Raw genomic sequence first — 15,729 nt, 5'->3', positions numbered from 1 at the left:
GGCTTCTCCTTGGGGATGTCTTGCAGGAAGTCAGCCTTGCAAGCTGAAGCAGAGAACTGCTAAGGCAGCTGCACCCTGGTACGACCATCAGAAAGCAAGAGACCCAAGAACTAGAAAGGCGAGGCTCACCAAGCCATTTATCCATCTACCCTTCAATTAACCCCACATGTGTTTATCGGCCAGGTTGGCACAATAAACTAACTACCTCACTAGGAATCTTTTTTAGCATAAATATTTATTTTGTTTTTACTACACCTGGCCACTCTAGCCAGAAACTGTGCAACCGATCAATCAGATCTGAATTCTGCTCTGAAGAAGTTCACAATCTGGCACTATGAACAAATAAGACAACATAAATCCTTTTGATGCAAGTGGTGCTAAGAGGTATGAATAGCATGCTTTAGTGACTAATACTAAGGTATCAATGTTGGCAGACTTTCCTGGCACCATATATATTGCAAATGCCATGGGACCTTCTTTCAAAAAAACTCCTACCTGAGCTTGCAGCCTCCTGATCTTTGTCACCTAAAGATGACCTTTTCTTCCAGGATTCAGATGAAATCAACAGGTTGTGTGTCAAGGTCACTGAGACCCTCTGTCTGAAATATAAGCCCCTCCTTAAATTGATTTTGTTTAGAAATCAGTTTGCTTGAAAACACACACACACACACACACACACACACAAATTGAGAGAAATGGCACGTATCGTATCCAGACAAAGTTGAGAAAGGTTGAGATGAGATGTCAACCTGGGCCCTTTGAATTCAGCCAAGAGTAAAACAAAAGAGCTGAAACAAATCTTCCCCCACAGTCCCCAGACTGCTCCTGCAGGGGTGGCACCCTCTGACCCTCCCACGGCTGCCTCCTTGACCAAGTGGACCATGCGTATTCATTCACTCGGGACCAAAGCTGCTTGAACATGGAGAACCCTCACCTTCAGTGGGGAAGGGAGGGCAGCGCAGGTGAAGCTCAACGCTGGAACTGAACAGGTTGGAAACACACTGGCCATTGTTTTCGGAGCCCAGGTGGTAGGTTACTTGTTGGGCTTCTGGCCATGAGGTTAGCAGTTTGAACCCACCAGGTGCTCTGTGGAAGAATGATGAGGCTTGCTGCTCTTGTAAAGCTACCTTACAAATCCAGCTGGACCGGAGGATGTGCACTGGTACAGATAGGAACTGGAAACACAGGGAATCCAGGATAGATAAACCCCTCAGAACCAATGGTGAGAGTGGCAATACTGGGAGGGTGGAGAGAAGGTGGGGTGGAAAGGGAGAACAGATTACAAGGATCTACATATAACCTCCTCCCTGGGGGACGGACAGTGGAGACGTGGATGAAGGGAGACGTCAGATGATGTAAGATATGACAAAATAATAATTTATAAATTATCAAGGGTTCATGAGGGAGGGAAGGTGTGGGAGGAGGAAAATGAGCTGATAGCAAGGGTTCAAGTAGAAAGCAAATGTTTTGAGAATGATGATGGCAACAAATGTACAAATGTGCTTGACACAATGGATGGATGTATGGATTGTGATAAGAGTTGTACGAGGCCCCAATAAAATGATTTTTTAAAAAAGAATTGTACTAACCCCCAATAAAATGATTTTAAAAAGAAGAGAAAAATGATTTTTTTAAAAAGCTGTTTTGAGTGTTGTCTGGTAGTTCCAGTATCATTCTTCCTCAGACCATTTGTTTCCTTTTTGTTCATTTGCGTGAGCCTTCTTTTTCTTGTGCTCTCATATAACTTCAAAACTTCAAAAAATAATTTCAAATAATTGGTTGCAAGCCATTAAAGTTTTATTTATTTATATTTTAAGAAGAAAAAGAAGGTTTACATCCTGGAAACCCACGGGGGCAGTTGTATTCTGTCCTGTCGGCTCGCTCTGACTTGGAATCGACAGAAATGGCAATGAGTTTGGGTTTGGGTTTTGAAAGAATGCATTAGCTCCTTTACTGGTTTCAGGACCTCAGTTTCTACGGGTTTTTCTTTCATTGTGATCAAGAATTGAACGACCGTCTGGGCCTGGGAATGACAGGGAGGAGAAGGGAGACATGGAGTGGGAAGAGCAGTTTGGAAGCCTCTAAAACACTGAATTAAATTTCATAACTTTAGAGCAAAGGATCCTTTGTACATTTGGGAAACAAATTAAAGTCAAAGCTACATCTCAGAGCACTGTCCTTTTTTGCAAATGGTGCCACTTGAATAATGCACACCTACAGGTTTCCCTCAGTATCTGAAAGCAGCACGCTCCTATGACAGCTTGTCAATCAAAATTCCTTTTAGATTATGTGGGGACACTTTTGAGCCTTCCTAGACACCCCCCCAAATGACCAAACCATAGCAAATAGCACATGAACCCTGAAACATCACTAGCGTGTCATGTTCACAGACACAGTTCAAAGCGCTGGTGCTGCTGTGTGGCTCAGCGCTCGGGTGTGCACTGCCTCTTTAATAAATGGCCGCAGAGCAAATGCTCAGTGTTAGTTTTACTTTTTGCCAAAGAGCGAAAACACCTGTTTGGATTTCTTTCAGGTAGAAAAAAATAGTTACTAGTGTCGGTCTTTTGTAAAAGTAAAGCCATACAAAATGAACTTTCAAAAGATCAAGGTCACCTGCACAACAGGCAGAAATCATAGACAGAAAGGTTGCCATGCCGAGCCCATGCATCACTTAGCATTTCTGGTGATGTGGACAGATGTGAACTTTGACCTCACTCATCTTCATTCACCAGTCAAGACTGTCATTTTGATGCTGCCTGGATAAGCCCTGGTCAAGGAGTCATGGAGCCAGCGGCTGTGCTCTGGAAAACAAGTCAGTGAGGTTGTGCGTTTGCTCTGGAGCTGGGCCTGGGGGTCGTGGAACAGATCTGCGCCCAGGTAGGTCATGCTGGAGATGAGAAGGAGGGGCTGGGTGTCCAGCCGAGGGCTGTGCACAGTGCTGGCCCCCACACAGCCAGTGAGCAAGTTGCAGGTTGATGTGGTGCAGGCACCAGTGTAAACGGCCCTACCCCACAGGGCGCCCAGGTGGCCAGTCGGACACAGCTCACCTGAGTGAAGGACATGTGACACCTTGGTGTCTGTGGAGTTCACGTCAGCCCCAAGGCATCCACACAAGTCTAGCAGCCAAGCTGGAAAGTGGTCCCTCCTGCATGGGATCAAGTGGTTTGCAGAGCAGAGAAGGGCTCCTTCTGGGGGAGGAGCTAGTCCAGCAGCCAGGAACCAAACCTCTGTGTCAACAGATGCCAAGTCAAAGACAGGAGAAACTAATGAAATGGAAGCTATCAACCTGTGAAAAACAACAGTTTAGCTCATTGATGAAAATAAAGTGGGAGTTGTGCAAAAACAACTAGCATGTGTGTTATTGGCATGTAAATATGGTACCCCTGATCGTACCCCTTAAGAGAGGCTAATGAAACCCCAGCTAGCAAATATGACATGAGCTAATGGGTGGCATGATAGTCATAATTTGATATCTCTCTTGAAATGTTTGAATGTCAACCAATTGATACAGTATCTTGTACTATCTTCTTCTGATGCTTCCTGCATCATTACATATTTTGCTCATAGAATCCTTTCGTATTTCAACTTGAGATTTGAATGTTTTCTTCAATTCTTTCAGCTTGAGATGTACTGAGTGTGTTCTTTCCTTTAGGTTATCGAACCCAAGGGCTTTCCCATTTTATTATCATGCTTTATTTGGTCTTATCTAGCAGCCTTTTGAAGCTTCCTGTCCAGCTCTTTTACTTCATCCTGACTTCTACTCACATTTAAGAGCAAGCTTCAGATCTCTTCTGACAAATGCTTTTGTCTTTTTAATGACCTTTTTCTATTGTCATGTATGAAGTTCTTGGTCTCATCCTACAACTGAGTCGATCTTTGGTCATTAGTATTCAATGAGTCAAATATGCTCTTGCGATGGTTTGTAAATTCAGGTGGGATATACTCAAGGTCATATTTTGGCTCTCATGGACTTGTTCTACTTTTCTTCAGTGTGTTAGACAGGGTTCTCTAGAGAGATAAAACCAAATTGCTGATAATTTAATATATTTATTTATAAAGATAATTAGATATATAACAAGAAATGAACTGTTAAATCATATACAGATAAATATAATACAAGAAATAAACAGTTAAATTATAAAGCAGTACAAATGGCTCAGTGCAACTCACGTCCGTGAGAGAGAGTTTTGAGAGACTAGCAGTCCTTCAAGTCTGGTCTGCTGCCAGATCTTCCTCTATATTTGTAGAGAGAGCTAGGCTATGTCAGCACAGCAGCCAATCACAAGGCAGGTCACCAACCACCAGTCCCCAGCTCCAGAGATGTCTTAAAGGGACCTCAACTTACAGTGACACAGTCCACAGGCTAGGCGTCCCACAGGTAGTGTAGCCTTTAAATTGAGGCACAGAACAAGCAAGGCAGCTGCACACTGGTCCGATGATCACAGAGCGAGAGACAAGAAAGGCGAGGCTCACCAAGTCATTTATCTCTCTGCCCTTCAGTTAATCCCACTTGTGTTTATCAGCCAGGCTGGCACAATAAACTATCTCATTCAGCTTCAACTTGCACTTGCATATGAACAATTGATAGTTGGTTCTACCCTTGGCCCCCATCAAAGAATTTTGAAAGTACTGCAAATTGCCAGAACAAACAAACCTGTCATGGAAGAAGCACAGCCAGAATATTCCTTTGAAGTGAGTGTGTTAGGCCAGGTTGACTAGACAAATCCAGAGACACTCATAAATGTATAAGAAAGAGCTTTATATCAATGTCATCATATATCAAGAAAACATTCCAGCCCTGTCCAACTTAAGTCTACATGTCCAAAACTAGTCCCTAAGTCCAAAACTAGTCCATAAATCCCTCTTGAAACCCACACAGCTTATATGCAATGATGTAGAATGCAGGAAGGTCACAGGCCGGTGGGTGCAAAGCCTTGTGGATTCAATGGTGGTGGAAGCATCAAGGGGCTCTGGCAGGTCTCAGCTGCCTGGCTCGCCAACAGGAAGGTGAAGCAGAGAGAGTGGGGAGGTTCCCAAGACCCTCCTTATGAGGAGGTCTCTCACACAGGAGGCACCACCAGGCTGTGACCTGATTGATAGGCTAGACTTTACCCATATCTTCTTTCGGATGCCATGTTGGCACATACAAAAAAATATATCAGAGTGAGGTTGGTGAGACTTCATGTCACATACTTCGTTTTGTTTTTTAATTAATATTTTATTGACATATCTTATTCATTCCATTATACCCCTTCCCTTCCCATACAGTTCTGTTGTTCAATCCCATCGGGTGGGGTTATACAATTATCGTTACTATCAACTTCCCTTTTGCCCCCTACCCTGCCTGTACCCCAAGGTCTCAGGGAGCCCTTACTCCTGTCACTGTCTCTGAGGGGACATCTATCTTGATTGCCATGTACCGAGCGATCTTGAATGTAAAAATGAACGCATGCAAATCTAACATGATTAATGAGGTATGTCACATAAGGGCCTTAATAGTAGAGGAACGAAATCCTAAAGAACTAGATGGTGGTTATGTGGTTCTTCACTGACAGGGCATACCCTAGATCAGGGTTCTCAACCTGTGGGCCTCGACCCCTTTGGCGGTTGAACAACCCTTTCACAGGGATCACCTAAACCATTGGAAAACACATATTTCCGATGGTCTTAGGGACTGAGATACCTCTATCCATCTCTAGGCAGGTCCGCCCACATGCAGATACACTCACCTACGAATTCCAAACGTTTTTTAATCAGAAAGCAAGACCGCAGTTCAAAGCACTTTTCAGCAATAAAAGTGAACTGCAGACCCTTGTTTTTTAATCCATTTGTCTGTTGATGGAAATTTGGGTTGCTTTCAACTCCTTGCAATTGTGAACTGTGCTGCGATGAACATTGGAGCACAGATGTCTGGATGTGGTTTGTTTCTTGCCTCTTCTGGGTATATGCCCAGTAGGGGGATCACTAGGTTGTACGGTAGCTCACTCTCTATCTGTTTTAGATATTGCCAAATTGATTTCCATAGTAGTTATACATACCTACTGGTCCACCAGCTTGAAGGTAAACAAGCGGCCATCTAGCTCAGAAGCAACAAAGCCCACATGGAAGAAGCACACCAGCCTGTGTGATCAGAAGGTGTCGAAGGGACCAGGTATCAGGCATCAAACAACAAAAAGTCATATTGTTGTGAATGAGGGTGAGTGAAGATTAGGGACACAAAGCCCATCTGTAGGCAACTGGACATCCCCTTACAGAAGGATGGCGGGGAGGAGACCAGCCAGTCAGGGTGCAATGTAGCAACAATGAAACATACAACTTTCCTCTAGTTCTTAAATGCTTCCTCCCCCCCTCACTATCATGATCCCAATTCTACCTTACAAATATGGCTAGACCAGAGGATGTACACTGGTACAGATAGGAACTGGAAACACAGGGATTCCAGGGTGGGTGATCCCTTCAGGATCAGTGGTGAGAGTGGCGATACTGGGAGGGTGGAGGGAAGGTGGGGGAGAAAGCAGGAACCGATTACAAGGATCTGCATATAACCTCTTCCCTGGGGGATGGACAACAGAAAAGTGGGTGGAGGGAGACATCGGACTGTGTAAGGTATGACAAAATAATAATTTACAAATTATCAAGGGTTCATGAGAGAGGGGGGAGGGAGGGGGAAAATGAGGTGCTGATACCAAGGGTTCAACTAGAAAGCAAATGTCTTGAGAATGATAAGGGAAACAAATGTACAAATGTGCTTGACACAGTGGATGTATGTGTGGATTGTGATAAGAGTTGTACAAGCCCCCAATAAAATGATTTTTAAAAAAGGAAATGAAATCCACGTGCTTGAGGGGGAAAAAATCACACATACACACAAAGTGAACTCCAGAAAATAGCTTACTTTGTTGCAATCTTTTCCCTCTTGAATGAGTTAAATTTATCACTGCAAGGACCAAAGGCAACATGCCTCAATTTGTGTGAAAAGATCTGATCATTCCAAATGAAACTTCAGCTTTGGCACACACACAAAAATTGGATGAAAATAAAATTTACCTTATCTGCTTTCTGTGAGGAACATGACATTTAACCAGACAAAAGGAGTACGATGATAATTTGTGAAAGAACACTTGTACAAGGTTGCAGATGAAATTTCATCGTACTTTCCAAATCTACCTGACACACCATTTGCACTTGACAGAAGCCCACTCACAGTCAAAGATGACGATGCTCCTGAGACAGCACATGAGGAGTTCATTGAACTTATTAACAGCGATGCAGCGAGAACTGATTTCTCTACAATGCCAGTTACAGAATTCTGGATCAAGTGCTTGCAGTCATCTCGTGCTCTGTCTGAGACTGTGTTGCGCCTTCTTCTTCCACTTCCGACAGCATATCTTTGTGAAACAGGGTTTTCCAGCTTGTTGGTTATGAAGTCTAAATCAGAAGTAGACTTGTTGTGGAAGATGCTCTTTGTTGTGCTCTTGCAAAGACAGCCCTGAGAATTTCTGATCTGGCGAGAAAGAAGCTATCTCAACCTTCGCACTGACGTTGGCTTTTTACGCATCTTATCGCAAAATGTAGCAATGTCGTTTACTGTTGTTATATTAAGACTGTTACCCATGTTACACCATGCTGCTAGACAAAATTTCATTTATTCATAATTAGAAATAAATATTCACAATATATAATTACATATTGTTTTTGTGATTCCTCACTATGCTTTAATTATGTTCAATTTGTTTTGTTTGTTTGTTTGTTTGTTTGTTTAACATTTTATTAGGGGCTCATACAACTGTTATCCCAATCCATACACACATCAATTGTGTAAAGCGCATTTGTACATCGTTTCTCAAAACATTTTCTCACCACTTAAACCCCCGACATTAGGTCCTCATTTTTCCCCTCCCTCCCCGCTCCCCCCTCCCAATTATGTTCAATTTGTAACAATGAAAATACATCCTGCATATTAGCTTTTTACATTATGATTCATAACAGTAGCAAAATTACAGTTAAGAAGTAGCAATGAAAATAATTTTATGGTTGGGGGGTCACCACAACATGAAGAACTGTATTAAAAGGTGTTGGCATTAGGAAGGTTGAGAACCATTGCCCTAGATTTATCCTCTGTGCCGTGAGACCCTTCTAAGAGGGACTGTCCAATTGCCTTGCTGGTGGACTTTGGGTCTCCACTACATCCACTCCCATTCAGTTGTGTGTTTTTTGAACTTCTAATAACTCTTCCTGTAGACACCTCAGGATCACACAGCCTGATGTGCTTCTTCCATGTGGGCTTTGTTGCTTCCCTACTACATGGCCACATGTTTAACTACAAGCATTTATGACACCAGACAAAGACACTAGCCTTTGATAGCAGGGCACCATCAGCTTTCTTCACCACATTTGCTTATGTACCCGTTTTGTCTTCAGAAATTGTATCAGTGAGGTGAGTATCATACAGTGCCACATTATTAGGACAAACCATCCCTGTACTGAGGTAAGATTTAAGTAGAGGCCCAATGTCCATCTACTTCCTTGTCCACCTGATTTTATTTATATATATATATTAAAATATATACATTTAATATATATATTTAATAAATATAATATAAATATATATTTAATAAATATAAACACATATTTATAATATATATAAATGCATACACACACTCATATATGCTGAGGTTCTTTTTGCCCTCCTATCGCACTATTATGTTTGCCTGTCTTTCACCTCTCAGTAAATACTGTCAGATACAATTCGATTGATCAAACAGGACCAGAAAAGCTCCACCCTCCTCACAGTCCATTTTAGAACTCTTACTCTCCCCCTGTGCGGGTCATGATTGGCTCCCCACTCGCCTCTGCTCCCCTCCTCCCCTCCCATGCCCCAAGGAACCGGTGGTCCTGAAGCTGCTATCTCCATAAGACTGCCTACCCTGCATTTCTTGTATAAACACCGAACAACAACAATAGCAATGAAATAAAACTAAATAATAGTAAAATAAAAGATTAAAAAAACTGAACAATAGCCACAACAACATGCAGATAGCCACCAGTCTAGCAGGGATCATGACCTAGAGCCACACTGGCGTCCAAAAGGCAGTTTCCTATAAGTTCATATTGCTATTCCCAGTCTGAGATGAGCAGTCTAGTGACACATACACCCCATCTGTAACAGTCTGGTGACACCCCCCCCATTTCAGTGTGTCCCCCTTGTGAGTAACCCCCAACAGGTTAGGTGGGGTGCCAAGGGCTGCCCCCCCACCGCCCGAGTCACAAGTCTACAATCGGGGTTCCTCGGGGACTTTGAGGCTTCCCTCCCATCACCGGTCGGTTGCCCTCCCCTTGTGCTTTGCCTCCATGTCGGCGGGTCAGACCGCTGCGTTGTTCCCTGACAGTCTTCTGGGAGGCAACGTCCTGTCGCAAGCAGAGGCCGCCCTGCAGTCCCCTCTGGGAGAGAGCTGCTCCATTCGGGAGCACTTTCCTCGTGGGCTGGCACTCCCGAATGAGGTCCGCTCTGCTAGTCCTCTCCTGGGGCACCTCACATACTTTGGACCTATTACCAGGACGAGATTCGTCCCGGAAAAGGACATCCTGCCTGGTCGAGGAAGAACGGAAGACCCCTGAGGAGGTGAGCTGACACAGGGGTTGCAGCCGTGGGCTCCAGGAGAACAATTCTGAGGACAGCTGGGCCAGAGCACCGTCTGTGCTGTGAGCAGTCGTGATGAATGGAAACCGACTCAGAGGTGACTAGCACCGACAACGTGCGCAAGCGGGACCCCAGCGTCGCAGCCGTCAAAGCACGCGGCTGCTAAAGCAAAGTTTGGAAATTCCATCTCACCAGCTGCTCTGCCGCAGAAAGATGTCACAACCTGATTCCATAACGATGACACCTGGGAACCCCAGTGGGGCAGTTCGACTCTGTCCTGTAGGATCAATATGCATGGAGTCAATTCAACAGCATTGGATTTGGTGTTCTGGATGTGCGCCTGCCACTGTGCATAACACTGAAGAGATAGTCTCAACTCTTTCTTCCCAACGTGGCCTTCCAACCTCAGCACTATTATCCATATTAAGGAAGCCTCCTGGCACAGTGGGTTAAGCATTGGACCGTTAACTCTATGTTCAGCAGTTCAAGCACACCGGCAGCTCTGCAGGAGCAAGATGAGGCTGTCTGCTACTGTAAAGATTTAAAGGTTAAGAAACCCTATGGAGCAGTTCTACCCTGCCTACAGGGTCACTATGAGTCAGAAGGACTCAGTGGGTTATTATTCACATTTCATGGACGAAGGAATAATCTTTTTTCAATAGCAACATTTGATTGCAAACTAGGCGGGGGTGAGGAAGGAATCATTTGAAGGATATTAAGTTGTTCAATGTCACAGGTGAAAAATAATTTGAATCCAGGACTGACTCCAAACTGGTACTGCCTTGTATGTGTCTGAGTACAGCATTGTGTCCTGTGGCAGATATAATCCTTTGTCAATGTGAGAAGATTAAAAGTGAAGGGGTGGAGTCTAGCCTGTCAATCAGACCATAGCCAATGAGGCCTCTGTGTGGGCATGACCTTCTGAGGATTCTGGGCACTCCTGTCTTCCTCCTTGGAGGGGGGAGACACTCACCTGTGAGACAGACATCCCTGTTGAGAAGACACATGGAGACAGGCTCATGGCAGTCAGAGCCTTGGAGCTGAAGGAGCCACGTGAAGACCCATGCCAGCACTGAGATGCTTCCACTGTCACTGGATCCACAAGGCTTCCCACTCACTGGCCTGTGATCTTCCTGCATTTGGCGTCATTGCAAGTGTTTCGTGAGTCTAAAGAGGAATTTATAGACTGGTACTGGACATATGGGCTAATATCAGACATGGATTTGGACTGGACTGGGATGTGATGTTTTCTCAATATTCAATTGCTCTTGTATATAACGATCTTTTTTATACACATATGAGTCTCCCTGGATTTTTTTCTTTAGTCTACCCAGACTAACACATCCCCAGAAACCATCTTTGAGACAAGGAGTAAATGCAAGTATCTTATTTGAGAAGTGGTCACTGGAGACCAAGCTGGAGAGTGATAGAAGAAAGCCAATTAAACGTATTGTGCAAATGGCTAACACCTTTGGCTGTAGGTTCAAGTCCATCCAGAAGCACTGTGAAAGGCTTGGTGATCTACTTCTGCAAAATCAACCATTGAAAAAACCCTGTGGGATGTGTATTGGTATGTATATGTGTGTCTATATGTATGTGTTCATATATCCATGCAACGATATATATGTGCAATTGAATCTGATGCATTTGAATTGTGGTGCTGGAAAAGAATATTGAATGTACCATGGACTGTTAAAAGGACAACCAGATCTGTCTTGGAAGAAGGAAGGCCAGAGTGCTTCTTAGAGGCAAAGATGGCAAGATTTCATCTTACACACTGAGATAGTTAAGGTTTATTGTGCCAACCTGGCCAATAAACACATGCGGGATTAATTGAAGGGCAGAGAGCTAAATGGCTCGATGAGCCTCACCTTTCTATTTCTCAGGTCTCTTGCTTTCTGATGGTTGGACCAGGGTGCAGCTGCCTTAGCCAGTTCCCTGCTTTAGCTAGCAAGGCTCACTTCCTACAAGACATCCCCAAGGAAAAGTCTCCTGGACCTACCCCGATGTAGCCCTGGGTGCTGGAGCAGCTCTGTGGAGACCCCTGCCAGTGCTGAGATGCTTACACATTCACTGACTTGGCTTTCCTCCTGCAGTCGGCATCATAGCATGTGTTTTGTGAGATGGAGGAGGACTTTGTAGATCAGTGTCGGACATATAGGTTAATGTTGGACTTGTGGGCTTGGGCAGCACTGAATTGGGATGCTTTCTTAATTTATACGTACCCTCTATATAAAACTCTCTCTTACACATATGAGTTTCTGTGGATTTGTTTCCCTAGTTTACCCAGACTAACACACACACTTTGGACATATTGTCCCTGGAGAAGGACATCATGCTTGGGAAAGTGGAGGGGCAGTGAAAAAGAGGAGGGCTCTCAATCAGAGGGACAGACACTCTGGCTGCTGCAATGGCCTCGGGCATAAGAACAATTACAAGGATGGTACCAGCTCGTTCAGTATGTCGTTCTTTTGTGCAACTGACTCAGTGGCACCTAAACAACAACAACAACATATGTATATGCGTATATTCATCTATATAAGGTGGCTTCAAAAAATTCGTGGGAAAATTCTATTAGTTTTTTTATTTCATTTTTCCATGAACATTTGAAGCTGATCCCCCTTATATAATAAAGCTCATAGGAGAGAGTTACAGATATTTATTAGACATAACCAAACACCTGCTGGGCTTGTTTTACTGGGTATGAAGACTTAGGGCCATAATCTCATGGGACAACTCAATCAATTGGCATAACATAATCAAAAGTATTTATGCTCTACATCCTAGTTTGGTGAATAAGTATTCCTGGGTTCTTAAAAGCTTGTGAGCAGTCGTCTAACATAAAACCATACATCTCTTTTTGTCTGGAGCAAAGAGAAAGAAGGAAACCAGAGACCCGGAGGAGAAATGAGTCTATAGGGCTAATAGTCTGTAATAACCCGACCCCACCCACCCTGCAACCAGACTGACTAGATGGCCCCTGACTACCACTAGATGGATCCTAATACCCTCCACAGCCAAACCCCCAGTCATCTAGCCAATTTCAACTCACAGTGACCCAGGTAAGGTCTCTGAGATGGTAAGTGTTTATGGTAGCACAGCATCTCATCTTTCTCCCATGGAGGGGCTGGTGGGTCCAAAGCTTAGCAGTCCAAAGCTTGCCAAAGAGAAGTGCCAGGGGCCCTTATATCCCAATAGAAGGGGAGGAACATGTGAGACAGAACTCAAATTCTTTAACATTCCAGAGTGGCTAGACTGGTTGAGAGTCGAAGCCTCCCAGAGACCTCCATGACCTGAAAGGCTCCATAAACCTTGAATGAAAGCTGAGCCTGAGATCACCTTTCAGCTCATACAAATATGTATCAGTAAGAACTTTGCACCTGTGAAAACACCATCTGTGTGCGGACGAATGCTCCACAGTCCCTCTAAAGCGAAGATGAAAAGGTAAGAGCGCAGATTACAGGAAGTAAAGCACTCAGGAGGGAATGAATGAGGTGAACACACAGTGCAAAAGGTAACTATGTCCCTCAACGATCTGTATAGCAGCTCTCAATGGGAGCCTCATTTGCTGTAGAAACTCTCACGGAAAGCACGGTAAATTTTATTTACACACACACACACACACACACACACACACACACACACCTACGGAGCACAGTTCCACCCTGACACACAGAGGGTTGACATGAGCCAGAATCAACTTGACAACTAATTGTGACAGTAGTTTCAAGATAGTTTCCCATAAAGCTCAATCCCACTGAAGGACTCTAGGAAACAGTGTAGAATGGCTGTCCAGGGTCTCCCAACCCTGGGGGTGAGGAGTGTCTCATGCACGCTTGGTTAAATGTTGCTTTCTCGCCATCTGTCATAGACCGAGGATCGCTTCTAGGGGCATAAACTCTCTGGCATTTCTGGTAGCCCTATGCGTGCCTTGAGCTTGCTCCTATTGGCCTGAGGGCAATGTGGCTCCAGTCCTTGGTTGTATCTGTGTTTCTTAGTGCTGCTATCACAGAAATATCATCCATGGGTGGCTCTATCAAACAGAAATGTACTTTCCTTTTAGGAGTTTAGAAGTCTGAATTCTGAACACCGCTTCAGGAGAAGGTTCTCTCTCTCTTCTGGGGGAAACCCTTATCTCAGCTTCGCTAGCTCTCGGGCTCCTTGCTGCCTTGGTAATTCTTCACACGGCATCTACTTCCCACCATTTTCCAGCCTGTCCTCATGTCCAGTCTGCTGCTTTTAAATCTCAAAGGTGATCCGGTTTAAGGCACAGGCTACACTTGTGTGGCCCACACTAAGGTCACAATGAAAACCCTATGCAAATGGATTACAATCACAACCGTAGGGGTTAAGAGCTCAAAACATAACTGAGGAGACACAATTCAATCCATCACAGGCAGGAAGTCATTGATGTTCATACTAACAGTGTCAGCTACACAAAAATTTTGGTAAAGAAAGTGTTGATGTTCTAATCCCTATGGTTTCTCTCCTTGGGTCTCAGGCACAAGTCCATTGGGGGGCCTTAGGACAGGTACCTGACATCTTGCTGTATTAAAATTCACGCCTGACCCCCACACCTGGCCCATGGTCCCAAATCAACTGTGCCTTTCTTACGATGGATGATGTCATTCTGCAGGATCGCTCTTCATCCTGCTGGTCCTTGGCAGACCCTTCCCTGGCCTTCCTGTCCTAATCAGAAATCCTCAACTCCTGGGCTGGGCCAGTTAGGCTATCAAATTGAGAATTCAAATTAAGACATGAAAAAATATTATAAATTAACGAGGGTTCATAATGGAGGGAGGGTGGGGGAGGAGGAAAAATGAGCTGATCCCAAGGGCTCAAGTTGATAGAAAATGTTTTGAAAATGGATGCATGGATTGTGATAAGACCTGTAAGAGCCCCCAATAAAATGATTTTTTTTTAAATGGAGACCTCTGTACCATACCAAGCCATATGTTTCTTCTTTAAAAAGAAAAGCATTCAGGAAGCAACAAAATCAAGATTTTTATAAAGAAGTGGGCTTCTTTGTTACTAAAGTAAGCTATTTTGACTAACATGAAGGTTGCATATACATTTAAAGCTTCAGGGAAATGCAACAATGACAGCCAGTTCCATTTTTCTCTCTGCTGCGTGGCCCTCTGTCCTTGATATTGTCCAATCAGGCACCTCACTGTCTTCGTGGCCCCCAGCCCCAAGCACTGCCAGGGCCTGGCAAGAGAAGGAACTGGCCCCTCCAATATGGAAAGCTGGTCTTTGAGATGGGATTAGGTTAGTTTCTTCACCAGGAATCCTTGGCAAAGCTCCTGAACTCCTCTGATAAAATTATCTATAGAAATGTTTCAGAAATGCACACATTAGCATTTTCCTGAGAGGAAGAAATTCCCCAAGCTTTTAGCAAGTTCTCAAAGTTACATGTTCTCAAAAGCTTAAGAACCCTTGGGTCAGAAATAGCTCTGAAAGCACGAAATGACTTGGGGACAGGCAACAGGGACGTCTCAGATCCTTCCAAGCAGAACTAAACTTCTGCTCCCAACATTTGATTTATTATCCAGTCCATAGCCTCTTACTTCGAATCTTGTGTCTTGGCTATAAATTTTAGTATGTTTTCAGTTTAGATCTTCAGAATACTTTGGAGCTTGGGTTCGTTCCTGTAAACTAGAATACTGCTAAACGTGAACAGAGTCCGGCACACCTCAGAAGTGAGCCAATTGGAAAAGTCATTGGTTCACATGAGACCACGATTATAAAAGGTAAGAAAAAAATTTCACACTGAAAGAGACATTATCTATGACCAAGAGTGGGAGGGCAAAGGATGGAAGAAAGGAGGGAATGAGTGAGAGAGGGAAAGTCACTGGCTAGAGGGTAGACAAGTGTGAACCTCGGTGAATGGGAAGACAACATACAATAAGAGAGAGATTGGGGAAAAGATGATGGAAACAGAGCAAGACTTTTGCAACGGTTAAGGCCAACAGAGGCAAATGCTGTTATAAACACAGTCCTACAATAGGGGGGGATCTACAAGTAGATGCTGGGATAGATACACTGACCAAACAGGAATGGGAAAGAGAAAGGGAGTATGCCCATGATTA

The sequence above is a fragment of the Echinops telfairi genome, unplaced genomic scaffold (genome assembly GCF_000313985.2).
Source record: "Echinops telfairi isolate 266 unplaced genomic scaffold, ASM31398v2 ScPeMD7_17;HRSCAF=63, whole genome shotgun sequence".
In the NCBI taxonomy this organism is placed as follows: Eukaryota; Metazoa; Chordata; class Mammalia; order Afrosoricida; family Tenrecidae; genus Echinops; species Echinops telfairi.
The sequence above is the reverse complement of the archived record's forward strand: the minus strand, read 5'-3'. Positions refer to the sequence as shown.